Genomic DNA, 14,417 nt, shown 5'->3' on the forward strand with positions numbered 1-14,417 from the left:
TGATACCTCTGGGGTTTTATGCAATATTCTTCTTGAAATTCCTTCACGGTAATTTGACTACGAATTGATACAGAAATGCTCTCAGGAAACAATCCAGTGATTACTTCAAGGATTGCTTAAAATATTGCTTTAGAGACACCTTCCGGTGTTCCAGAAAATTCCTTAAAAATGTTTCTCCAGGATTTTCTAAGAAACACTTTTCTTTGATTTTTCATCTGTTCTCTCAAGAACATTAAACTTATTTTCATTATTTTTTTTTTCTACGGTTCATACACAATAATAGAGGGTACTTCAAACATTTGCAAAATGACTTGAATAACTATTTTAAAATTTTCAGTGGTTTTCAGGTTTTTCCTCCAAAATTTTGCAAGTACCCTTCTGGATTAAATTTCTAATGCCTCATTGATTCAAAATATTGGTCAATTCAATGTTGAGTAAATATGACTTGTTTTTTTCTAGTTTAGTTTTTGACATGAGTCACAAACTCAAGTTTGGTAAACAATATTCAAACAATTTCCACAAAGTAAGTTTTATTCATTCGACACGTCAACTGACCAAAAGCTTATGTATATTTTTTCAGGTGGTGACCCTAAACTTTTGAACGCGAGTTTATATTAACTTAAACAAACTTAAACTTAAACTTAAACCACAAACGTAATCATAACGAACCAAACTACGTGTCTTTAAACTATAAACTTTATCATGAAATTGACTATCTATTTTCAAATAAAAACCATTGCACCATTTACTTATCATATAATTCTTACCAATGAACTCACTACATCACTAGTTATATTTCGATGCTGATTTTTTGTTTTTTGTAATGAAAAAGTTGCTATTAAAATAGATATCGTTTTTGACGAAATTTGTCATATAAAATAACGGAATTTTCAAGGGATCTTTTCTATGAATTCAGAAGGCTTCTAAAGTTTTCATGGATGTAACAGTCACAATTTTTAATATGAAGACTCTAGTTGGATCAAGAATAAACTCCACGAGGACTTTTGCTTAATGCTATAAACCTTGTTGTTCTGAAGCCTGGCGTTTGAAATTAAGCTAACATTTATTTAGAGCAATATGAATAAATTACTCACAAAGAAGAGAAATAACCAACAAATTTACTGGTATAAAATACATATAGGGTCGATGAAGCCGCATGACTAAGAACAAATATTCGAATAAAATCGAAAAATAAAGCCAGTGGCATTGTTTTTACGTCTGAAAGCTTTTTATCACGGTTTTGTGAAAAAAAAACACAAAAAATACGAAAACAAATTTTTTTTGTATTTATTGTCGCTTGTGCTACTATAGCCTATAATACAAAGCAAAATACAAATCAAAATCGTGTTTTTACATAACTTTTACATTTTTGCTTTAAAAAGTGGATCAAAAGCTTTTGATTGAGATAAAAAAGTTCTTATTTGATTAGTTATTTTGTTTTATAATTTATATTTTGTATGAACCGTAGAAAAAAAAATAATGGAAATAAGTTTAATGTTCTTGAGAGAACAGATGAAAAATCAAAGAAGGGTGTTTCTTAGAAAATCCTGGAGAAACATTTTTAAGGAATTCTTTCTGGAACACCGGGAGGTGTCTCTAAAGCAATATTTTAAGCCATCCTGGAAGTAATCACTGGATTGTTTCCTGAGAGCATCTCTATACGCATTTCTGTATCAATTCGTAGTCAAATTACCGTGAAGGAATTTCAAGAAGAATATTGCATAAAACCCCAGAGGTATCACTTGGAATATCCGAAGGTTTTCATGCAAAGTTCCAGGATTACTATGATCAGGAGGTTCTTCAAATCTTCCTGAAGGTACAGGTATCAGGTATCAGAAGGCCGGCTCCAAAGGCACGTTCCCCACCAGTTGGGAGATTTGTGCCATCGCCATATTTGAGCCTATTTCATCATCTACCCGATGGGAGAGGAAAGGGAAGGGAAAGATGGGAGGAAATAGGAGTGGGGTCCCTTGAAGAGGGAAGATCGCATAAGCGAAATGAGAGCATGTAGCTCCATACCACAATGGGTTCGAACAGCGCCCTAAAAAGGGCCCTGCAAAACGCATGAGCGTAAAGAGAGCCTATAGCTCATTACCACAGCGGGTTAAGAATAACAGAATGTCCTGAAGATTCAGGCTTCTGTATTCAGTTTCACTTAATAAGTGTTTACCAAGTAATTGGAATCGCATTTGCGCAAAAACTGGACAGTTACATATCAGGTGATACGAAGTTCCATAATCGGAGTCACAACTATCACACACAAATGAGTCAGCACGCTGAATATTTGCCATGTGATAGTTGAGTCGGCAGTGGCCTGTCAACGCTCTGACCAAGAGACTGCAATTCTGCTTTGACAGATTTGTTAAATACTTCGCCACCTTTGGAGATGGCTCAGTAATATACAATTTTGTTTGACGACACGACTCCAAACTATTCCAATATTGCTTGTGCTGAGTTGCCGCCCAAGAGTTTATCTGAAGCTTCACCCAGCACTTCGAAATTGGAATAGCCGGCTCAGGGCCAATGAAGTCATGCGATGCTCCATCGCGAGCTAGCTCATCAGCCAATTCATTTCCAGCGATGGAAGAATGGCCAGGTACCCATACAAGGTTTACAGAGTTGACTGAATTCAGTTCCTCAATTTGAGTTCGACATGCGATAACAAGCTTCGACCTTGAGTTGGCCGAAGCGAGAGCTTTTATAGCAGCCTGACTATCTGAACAGAAGTATATGACTTTACCCATTACGCGCTGTTGAAGTGCTGATTGCACTCCACACATAAGAGCAAATATTTCCGCCTGAAAAACGGTGCAGTTTCTACCAAGTGAGTAAAACTGATTCAGCCTTAGCTCACGAGAATATACTCCTGCACCAGCTCTACCTTCAAGAAGGGAGCCATCAGTGTAACATACTATATTGTTTGATATACTTCTTTCCAAATAGCCAGACGTCCACTCTTCCCGTGAAGGGAATTGTGTGGTAAATGTCCTGTAAGGAAAGTTACAAGCAATTGTGAGATCACTTGGAGCAAGGACAATTTTGTCCCAATTCACCAAAAGTGGAAACAACGAAGTGTGTGTAGATCTACGATTCACTGGATTTTTCTCCAGTAGATCCAGTACCCATAAACGGTAAGAGCAAGAAAGTGCTTCTTGTTTAAGATATATGTGTAGTGGCGCAACGTCGAAAAGGGCCTCGAGCGCTGCTGTGGGAGTTGTAGAGAACGCACCAGACATCGCCATCAAGCACATCCTTTGGAGATGGCCCAATTTTGATTGGATTGTTCTCACTTCGCCCTTTTGCCACCACACAAGACATCCATATGCCAATATTGGTCGAACAACTGTTGTGTAAATCCATTTGATATATTTGGGTTTGAGGCCCCAAGTTTTACCAAAGGTTCGCCGGCATTGACCGAAGGCCATACAAGCTTTTTTGACTCTGAAATCAATGTGAGCTGTCCATAAAAGTTTGGAATCTAGAATGACTCCGACATACTTTACTTGATCAGTCACATTAATCTCAGTGCCAAAAAGACGTAAAGGTCGAATTCCATCGCGGTTTCGTCTTTCCGTAAAAAGAACAATAGATGTTTTATTCGGGTTTACCGAAAGGCCATATTGGCGACACCAACTCTCGACTACCTGAAGAGCACTTTGCATCAGGTCGAATAGGGTGCTTATGCACATACCAACTATCAGAGCTAGATAGTCGTCGGCAAATCCAAATGTTGGAAAACCGCAATTATTGAGTTGCCTCAATAGCGTATCTGCTACGAGATTCCACAAAAGTGGTGACAAGACTCCCCCTTGGGGGCATCCGCAAACACTCAATTTTCGAATCGCTGCTTGACGCAATGTCGAGAAGAGATGTCGGTTTTTGAGCATTTGATGAATCCAATTGGTAATCATTGTAGGTAGCCCATGGTTTCGTGCGGCTTCCAATATGGCATCGAAAGACACGTTATCAAAGGCACCCTCAATATCCAAGAAAACACCCAAGCACGATTGCTTCTGAGCGAATGCTTTCTCGATATCGTATACAACTTTGTGTAAAAGAGTCACAGTGGACTTTCCAGATTGGTAAGCATGTTGATTGACATGAAGAGGCATGTTTGCCAAATAGACATCACGGATGTGATGATCGATAATGCGTTCCAGACATTTCAGAAGAAAAGAGGTCAGACTGATTGGTCTAAAACTCTTCGCTTCCTCATACGACGCACGTCCTCCTTTTGGGATAAACTTTACAGTAATATCACGCCAGGATTTGGGAATGTACCCGGTAGCAAAACTGCTTACAAGTAGCTTTTTCAAAACATGTTTGATAGACTCAAATCCCTTTTGGAGCAGAACAGGATAAATCCCATCCGCTCCTGGAGATTTGAAAGGAGCAAAACTATTAAGTGCCCATTGAATCGATTCAGTAGTTACGATACTGCGAGCCGAGGCCAGAGACTCGTAACTACATGAAAAGACATTTGGTTCATCCGTAGATGCTACGTCCACACATCCGGGGAAGTGTGTATTGAATAAACATTCTAAAACTTCTTCATCGGAAGAAGTAAAGTCACCATTAGGTAAGCGAATTTCGTTCACTTGGAAATCCTTAGATTTTGCAAGAATTTTGTTCAACCGACTGACTTCACTCAAACTGGAAACATTTGTACAAAGGTTTTTCCAGCCGGATCGTTCAGCAGAACGAAGAGCCTTCTTGTAAGCCTTGCGAGCTGACTTGAACGACTCTGATCCAGCTGAACGGCGTCTGTTCCAACTCCTTCTACATTGTTTCCTGAGTCTAGTCAGATCAGAATTCCACCATGGGGTCCCTCTTGTAGTCTTTACAGACCGCAGAGGACATGCTTCTTCAAAAGCTTCCATAATGTAGGATGTTGTAGTATCAACGGCATCATCCAGATCACTTGGATTTTCAATGGACGGAGAATATCCATGAAATTTGGTCGCAACCAATTCAATGTAGAGTTCCCAGTTTGTTGACCGGGGATTCCTAAAACGCAAAGTCTGCGCAGTTACATTTGAATGTTCAAAGAAGATGTAGCGATGATCAGATAATGATTCCTCATCTGATACATGCCAATTCGTCAACTCGTGACTGATTCTATTCGAGCAGAGCGTTATGTCTAACACTTCTTCTCTATTAGAAACCATGAAGGTTGGGCGATTGCCTATGTTAAGTAATCCAAGGTCTGTACTACTTAAGTATTCCATCAGACTGGAGCCTCTCAAATTGATATCCGAGCTGCCCCAGATGATGTGATGAGCATTGGCATCACTGCCCACAATCAGCGGAAGGCCTTTTGTTACGCAGTGTACGACAACTCGTTTGAAGTCATCCGTTGGGGATGGTTCATCATGTGGTAAATATACCGAACAATAGACGTATTTCCTGTTGAGGTCACCAACAGAAACATCGATTGTGACAGCACATACATCTCTGGTAGTTAACTCAGAAATGAGTGTAGCAACGATTGCTTTATTAACGAGCACGCATGCGCGAGGCATGGAGCGCGAGTTTGCCATTTCAAGCTTGCTAAAAGTAGCAAAAACTGGGTCCACAAGGTTACCTAGATAGAAGTTCCCTCTACGAAAGTAGGGTTCTTGAACTAGCGCCACTTGGGCTGCACCATTTTGCATGAGTCTGCAAAGATTGATCGTTGCTGTTCTTTTATGCTGAAGATTGATCTGAGCTAACCTAACCGTAGCCACTACCCAAACTAGGCAGGATTAAGCTTTTTGCAATCTCAGCACGAAAAAGACCAGCAACGAAAAAACCAGATCGGTATCTATTTAAAGTCGCCAAAGGCGAATGAGCACAGAATACACTGTGTAAAACGCATAATGCGAATCCATATAGGTGATAATTTAAATTAAATGTCAACATATTCATAATCCCACCCTTATTAAGCCTCAGGATAGAGACTGAAGAAGGGCAGCCGATTATCTCGGAGAAACACAAGGTCACCTGCACCATTGCTCCGGGTAGCACAGGAAGGACTCAATACTGTGGAGGGCGCCCTGGTACCCCACAGGCTCCGTTTGCGGTTAGGTTTTATTTAGACCCCCCTAACCATTCATTCTTAGGCACGGTACGCATCACACCATAAATTAGGGGTCACCTGTGAGGTGGACTTTTACCACCGGAACAGGCAGTCCGTAGTGTTGATTCTTAGCCAGTTGAAACAACCGCTACCGACACTACGCGGCTATCTAGGCTGCTCGGGAAAAGGAGGTTAATATTGATGATTAACTCCTGACGGGCCCAAGCAGCCACTTGTTTCCTGAGAGCATCTCTATACGCATTTCTGTATCAATTCGTAGTCAAATTACCGTGAAGGAATTTCAAGAAGAATATTGCATAAAACCCCAGAGGTATCACTTGGAATATCCGAAGGTTTTCATGCAAAGTTCCAGGATTACTATGATCAGGAGGTTCTTCAAATCTTCCTGAAGGTACACTTCTGGAGGAAGAAATTCCAGATAGAACTCATCTAGAATTTCCAAAATGAATTCTAGAAGGAACAACTTAAAAAGTTCTCAATAGAACTTTTGCAATAATTTCAGAACCACTTAATGTGGAAATACCTAAACAAGTCCTTGGAAAATACAAAAGTGTGTTCTACAGAAATAAAAATATTTTTTTTGTTGAAGATTTCCAGACAAACTTCCTGGAGGTATTTCAAATGTAACTTTTGGAGAAACTCCAGAAAGTAGGTTTGGTCGGAATTCACATTTTATAAACCCAAACCCACCAGACATATTTTATTTTTTTATAACCCGGGCCCGACCCAAACCCGAAATAATAATTTGTTTCCAAACTAAAACCCTAAATTTTCTGGAAGCACTTTTTGACAAAATCCTTCTAAAAGCCCTGTTTGAAATTACTAGTAAATTAAACTTTTCTGACATACGTTGGAGTACGCTTGAGAGAGTTTTTTTCAATTCTTATTTAGCAGAAATGTTCGTTGACGATTGTTGCTCTGTTCATAATGATCACCAAAGACGACTCAAACCCGACCGAAACCTAACATTTTCCAAGCCGAACCCCGACCTAAATCTCTTATAATCGACCCGAACCTGAACTTATTTATTTTAAACGCGAACCCGTCGGGTTGTAAACCCGAGACCCGACTATCTCTAGCATTCCAGAAATAAAAATTGGGAGATCAAGAAACTCCCAGATTATTTTTTGAAAAAACCTTCTTGCAGTTCCTTGAATAATTCTTGAAATCATTCCTGAAGCGATCCTCAAACGAATTACTATGTTGTTGTTTTGAGTTATCTCCAGTATAATTCCTTGTAATTTTTTTCGTGAAAAAAGAGTAGAAAATTGCTTTAGCAATCTCTATTGAAAGTTCTGGAAATGCTGCTTGTGATTTTGAAAAGAACCTTTACGACTTAGAAATGCACATAATGATCAATTGGAAAGAAAACCACTCGGTTAATAACAGTGGAAGTACTAGCATTTAGCTGAGGATCAGGTTCATGTTGAAACGTAACACTAGAAAAAAAAATCTCTCAAAAAATATGAGATTTATCTAGAGGAAAAAAATTCGTTTCATAGACTTTTCTAGCAAGGCACATTATGCAAAACTATGTTCTACGCGATTATAATATTCCTACATATCATATCATATGCCAGCCGTAGCGGTAATTCCGTGAACCATGCTGTTGATCGTGGGTTCAAATCCCGCCAATTGAAGGTCGTTTAGGGTTATACATTTTCTCTAATATCCACCGCATTGAGAAATTGACCTAAGACCTCGCTTGTGCTGTGTAATACGAGCGAGGTTTACGAGGTTACATTACAAGTACAACATTACAACGACGCGCGTGGTGCGTGAAAAGAGGTTGTCCATGAATCACGTGATTTATACAAAAACATAAAATAGAATTTGTTTGTACCGTGTTCATTGGCCACACCTCCCTTCCCCCTATATGGTTCCTTAAAAACCGACCTCTCCCCCTGTATGACACCCTCGCCCATCTTTATGTATCGCTTACAATATGGGTCAAGATTATTAATCCCTATATCCCACATGTAATTCAAGTATAAAGGACTTATAATAGCATAATAATGCATTAAAAGTGCAACGTCATACACGAGAAATGCACAAATTGAGTTCTCGCTGCACGCGCACGCACACCCCCATCCGCTCTGCACCGTAGCTCAGCTACTAGTGCGAAGAATTTAAAGGGATCGGTCGTTATAAACACACATTCGCTACTACGACAGTCATGTGGCGCACGCATTGAATCTGTATGCGCAACTGTTTACAAACCAAATGCCGCAGCGAAGATGACATGGCGCAAATTGCAAAGCGAATTCATTTTCCTTCGGCTTCGGCACGACCAACATCCGTCGTCACCGTCCACTTCATTCCCACGCGAAGGCAGCAATCAACGAACATACGAACGAATAGGGTAAACCGGCAATTATTTGATTGATTTATTACTGTTTGGTGCACAACATTAAAAGTGATATTGTGACAAATCTACAAAACATACAATGTTGCTCCCAAAGAAACTTTGGCAACTAACAAGATAATGCATATTTTGTAGAAGAACTTTTTTAAAGGAAGTTTCATTATTATATTAAGTTTCATGAAAATACCTGAAAAAATGCTGATTTTTTCGTCACTTTTTGCAAACTTTTCATTATTTATGCATGTTAACCATTTTCTACAAAATTCATGTCAAAGAAGCTAAGAAAGATGAGGTCATAAGCTTTCGATTCGTGCGCAGAGATTGAATGTACGACTAATAGTTATTTAGATATGGAGCGTCAAAGATGATAAAATTGAAAAATTTTAAATTGTGATTAATTCACTTAGCAGTGACTTGCGACCCTATGTTCCTTAGACACTTTTTCATAACTCGTGGAGATCTATCTACCCTCAAAATTCTTAAAATCCGGAACCAAACACCCTGTATATGAACGCATATCGCCTCCACTTTTGTATGTAGAAGGCCTTTTCGCGACATCTTTTAAGTGAAATTTTGCACATACAAAGCCTCCAGGTGATTTCGTTATACGTATATTTTGGTTGTCTGTTTTTCATTCAGAAGTTTTTAAAGGTTTCATACTGGTTTTGATGCAAGCAACTAACCAGAAATTGCTGTAGAGATTTCTCCATTCATTTCTGGAAGATATTTTTATAATTACTTATGCATCAGTTGGAAGAATTTTTTTCAGCAACCCTTGTGTTTTGTGATTTTTTTGAGCAAAATAGTAGTAGTAATAATTAAATTTCTAGAAGAGTGGTACTTCTTCTTATTCTTGGCATTAACGTCCCCACTGGGATAGAGCTGGCTACTCAGCGTAGTATTCTAAGTACTTCCATAGTTATTAACTGAGAGTTTTCTTTGCCTTCGTTGCCATTTTCGCATTCGTATATCGTGTGACAGGTACGATTATACTGCATGACCAGGGAAATCAGGGAAATTTCCATTACGAAAAGATCCTGGACCGACCGGGAATCGAATCCAGACACCTTCAGCATGGCTTTGCTTTGTAGCCGCAGACTCTAACCACTCGGCTAAGGAAGGCCCCACGAGTGGTACTATTAACGGGATTCCAAGAGAAATTTCTGTCAAAATAACTGTGTTATTTAAAGACATTTTTCAAGGATTTTTCGAGGCACTTTCTTTAACTCTTCTAATATCCTAAAACTTTTGGTGCAGGAATGTTTTCTGGAATTAATCGGTTTTAAAGATTTCTTTGGACTATTTCTCTAGTATTGAAAATTACTTCAGAAGTTACTGGTAAATTCCACAATAAGACCGGAACAAATAATAAATTTTCTGTTTTTACTTTGCATCAAAATGTGTCGAGAGTTGCGACAATAACAAAATAAATAAATTTGATTTTCAGGTAAATTCATCATCTTTTATTCCCATATGCTGCAAAATCATGTTTTGCCACATGTACTCGTAAAATCAAAATGTTTTGAACAATAATCACGTCAGTGGATTTTATTTCATAAGATCGATCATCCTACAGATTTCAACTGTAATCTTGAGTTTTGTTGAGATAAAGTTTGTACATTTATTTTGTAATGCAGTAGATTTTTTGACTACAGCTCACATTATCTTCTAGCCTTTTAAAATATTAAATTGATCAAAATCAGCAGGAACAATTTTAAAACTGTGTTCTAACTAATTACAATTTTCATAGCACTGACAACATGTTTTACTTTGATGCAACTTGAAATCAATTGTAGATTATTTTCACCTGATTTAACCTTTCGGTCGTCGCGCGAATTTTTGTAACGCGAGTAGTCGCGCGTTGTACTTTGTACAACACCCTTGGTTTACCGAATATCCCAGGAGTATGAACACTTAGAAAGATGACGTCTTCGGCAAAATTGTTCAGTAGCTCAAGGTGCTATTATTATTTGAGCCATGAAATTCGGAATTTTCCCGCTAGGCGGCGCTAGTGAGCATATAACTTTTGTGTCGCAGATCTCAGGATCCTGACCACTTAGAAAGATGGCGTCTTCGGCAAAGTTGTTTAGTATGTTAAGGACTATCATTGTTCAAGCTAGTTGATTCAAAATTTTGCCACTAGGCGGCGCTAGTGAGCATGAATCTTTTGTTTGCTGATATCTCAGGAGTCTGACCACTTAGAAAGATAGTGGCTTCGGCAAAGTAGTTCAGTGCGAGTTCATAGCTGTTATGAACAGCTTAAAGAGAGAACCGCTCTCCTAGTGCATTCGACCGACAACAACCATCGTTTCTTTTTGGATGGAGTGGAGATATTAGATTGCCATAGGCGATACTCCGCTCTCCCCGTTTTGGAAGTTTGCCATATCATCAACACGGACAAAACGGTAAACAAACGAAAGCGACTGTGATAGTTTAAGTACGACATATGCAGGAATTTTGCACACACTCAAAGCAAAAATCAAAACAAACCATGTAGATACCCGAGCAGAAGAAAATAACTTCTGAATACCAAACTAAGGTATTCCATACCAGATAATTTCCAATACTTACAACCTGGATGAGGTATGAATGAGCCCTGCATAAGAGGTAAAATACCTCAAATAATATCTCAAGCATATTATACGAACACCAAACTGATAACTAGATTAGGTATTGTAATACCTCAATAATACTTGATGGATTTTCATATAAAAGTGAAATTTTTCAATAGTAGTTCAATACCTCCAGCAGACCTTAATAGCTGTTTAATACCTCAATGAAGTATTTTTAATTGTTTAAAGATTTTTTTCAATACCATTATAATACCAAATTGAGGTAATGACAACTGAACAATACCTAATTTTGGTATGATACCAAAATATGGTATGCATAAGTTATTGGGGAGTTATTTGTTCCTCCTCGGGTAGACAGACAATAAGTAATCAGACAAACACTAACGAAAATGATAATGACACCCAATAGACTATTTCAACCCACTTAACTTGCATACAATATTAGGCACCCATCTCAACCTTTATTAAAGAATCAATACAAAATGACGGTTGAAATAACTCACTGTTTTAGAGAAGCAAACTGAGTAGTGAACCGTAGTCCAAGTTTTCCGTCTGTAAACCTATTAAATAGTTAGTTAATGCCTTTAGTGTTGTAAAATTTAAATTGTGAAATGTGTCTGTTTGTTGAATAATTTTTAGGAAATTGATGAAGATCAAATACTTCACCCAAATCCATGAAACACAACCACCAGACAAAGAACAAATTTTCTGTAAGTAACAGTGTCTTTTCGTTAAAATTATGTATGTAACGTTGTCCAATTTGTTCCTTTAGAACCCTTGAAAACGATTGAAAATACAATCGAAACGTTGGGCGTAGAAGAAATATTTTAGTTCTGATTGCCTTTGAGACTGAAAGCCGCTAAAAAAATCCCCGGTGTGACGTAGTCCTACGTCAAAAAAAAATGACGTTATATTGAGTAATATTTTCAAAAGTGGCTATGGGACCGTCTACTGTTTTCAGAAGTTATACATTAATTTCAAGTTTAAATCATTTAATATGATAACATCTGCCATGATTCCAAATGAAACTCATACGCGGAGCGGTTTAGGATCAATGAAGTTGTCTACGGCCGCGATATCAACGTTAATAAGAACCTAGGTGTTAATGGAACAAAACATTAACCCATGCTCAACGAAGCACAAGGAAGAAGGGTTCGAACTCATTAGAGCACCCTGTTGTAGGCTGCCTCCATCTATTGGTGATGGAACGAACGAAATTAGCATAATTACGGGGGTGTCTGTGCGGGCTAGCTGCCATTAGACGAATAGTGCGAATCACTGCTGCCATGATCATCTAACTTACTTGGTGGGCTAGGGTCGATCCAGCTTTTCACGCACCAGCTCACAAAAACACACGTATAAAATTAAATTTTAATTATACGAGCTTAATAATTTGCTTCGATGTTCTGGTAGCTGGTGTAGATTCCGCTGCTCAGGGATGCAGTGGGCGATATTTTCCGCGAATGGGGTGTATTTTCCCGGTTGGCCACACGGTGCCAGTCAGACAAGGGGACAAATGATGCGGTGGATTTTGGCGTTGGTTGGGTTGAGGTAGATGATGCTCACAAGCCCGGAAACAGGATGAATATTTATAGTTCTGCTACCGACGCAACGCCATTGCACCATATAGGTCTGCGCGGAGTGGAGGCACAGATTCCGGAAGCTAAAAACCGTGAGGACAAATGATAACGAATGGAAAACACAAGAAGAGGTCGCATCAGCCTGGGAACCGGAAAATGGAATTAGAGAGGAAAATGAGCTTAATTTAATGGATCCGGTAGTGTTTCCGGAAAGCTTTCGGGTTGTAGCGGAAAGTTTTGCTGTTGTATTTCTTTATTAATGAGAAGGTTTAGAGTTGTTTTCACTGAGGTTGACACTAGTTTGTTCGAATCAGCGGCAGCATGTGAATTCCCGTATATTTGATTTGAATTGAAAAGTATGTTGATTGCCTTAGTCACCGATCATTAGCCACATCTCTTCATAACTTTATCGTCACATAGAGCGACACTCCGTGGATTACAAACGCAAATATTACCACATTCATCTTTGAAAACAACTTTCGGATTGCATACCATCTCGGGATGTTTGTTTGAATCAATATCTGAAAATGGTATTAGGCTTTTCATTCTGTTGAAACTAAATCATGATTATAGAATCAATACTTACGTGGTTCAATCAGCCCAAAATAACTGGAAAACAGAATGAAACAAAGTATGACGCGATTTTCCCGAAGGTCCATTCCGAATATTCGAACCAATCTGATTGATGGCTGCCATTGATGGCTGAGCATTTTAATAATGCGAATCAAATCTCCATGAAAAATTATTTTGTTCTACCAAAGGCAAAAATAATGCGATTGGGGGCGCTTTATTCACTCACATTACTGCTCTTTCACGAAAAATATTCGCATTCTGAAACGTCATCTTGCGTTTTACACAAACATCGTTCCGGCTCTAACGGAAGCCCACAAATGTTTTCTTCCAAGAATTGAGGAGCAGGCATAGGGAGGGTGTGTGCTATCAAATGTGGATAATGATTAGACCGTTGGATTTTATTTTGGTAACAAAAATGACGAACCTCTTTGCAGCAAATAGCAGCTGTGAATCGATAAAATCGAAAACAAATATATTAGCTTCATGTTGGACGACTGGACTGGCAACAAGTGTTACGATGAGGAGACCATTTAAACTATTGAGCGGCATGACAAAGACGGAACACTGAAAAGCGATACTAATAGTATTTGTAAACGCCAGTAATTGTCGGCATCACTGTGAATATTCATTTTATCGTAAGAGTCCTATAATTGAGAGCCACCATGGGCGTAGACATAGGGAGGCAGGGGAGGGACGTTATTGTTATATAGTACATAACTCGATACAAAACGCGAATTTTGCAACACTGGTCGTAATTATCTAACTCAGGAAGCTTCATATATGCCCGATATATTAAGGCACAAATCAAAATGATGCAAATGTGAAAACTGGAAAAGCAGTTTTTTGCGTTAACATTAACAAATAAAAAAAAAAAACAAAAACACAGCAGTTGTTCGGAGCTGGTTCTCAGGATTCGTGGTTCACTCACGGAGTAAAGTGATCTTTGGATTTGAATTCAGCATCGAAAACGAAAACGAATTTCTAGTGGTAGGTGATTTTCACAGCACTGAGGGTACTCGTATGATTATTGCGAGTGATAGCTGTTCATATGTTTTTTTTTTTCTTCTAAGCAATGGGGGGATAATCTGCTCAACAGACGCCGTGTGGGGTTAGGGACCATTTACTACATGCAAGCAGTAAACAGGACTACACCCCCGACCCACTAAACCATTTCCATTGCCGCCAAACCCTTCGTCTCTCCGGGACCACCAAGAAGGCATTGCTTCGGAGAGGGGCTATTGCACATC

The 14,417-nt window shown here is 38.8% G+C and overlaps 1 long non-coding RNA gene across 2 annotated transcripts; it reads right to left on the reverse strand.

Moving 5' to 3' along the window:
- Positions 1 to 12,819: 12,819 nt before the first annotated feature.
- On the reverse strand, positions 12,820 to 13,716 carry LOC5577505. Of its 2 annotated transcripts, XR_002499002.1 has the most exons (4): positions 13,595 to 13,712; positions 13,397 to 13,533; positions 13,184 to 13,299; positions 12,820 to 13,118 (listed from the first exon to the last, which is right to left on the reverse strand). It is a non-coding gene; the product is annotated as an uncharacterized LOC5577505 (long non-coding RNA). The 2 variants fall into 2 exon arrangements; XR_002499001.1 differs by having other exon boundaries at positions 13,184 to 13,533; positions 13,595 to 13,716.
- Positions 13,717 to 14,417: the final 701 nt, after the last annotated feature.

Source organism: Aedes aegypti, chromosome 1, assembly GCF_002204515.2.
Source record: "Aedes aegypti strain LVP_AGWG chromosome 1, AaegL5.0 Primary Assembly, whole genome shotgun sequence".
In the NCBI taxonomy this organism is placed as follows: Eukaryota; Metazoa; Arthropoda; class Insecta; order Diptera; family Culicidae; genus Aedes; species Aedes aegypti.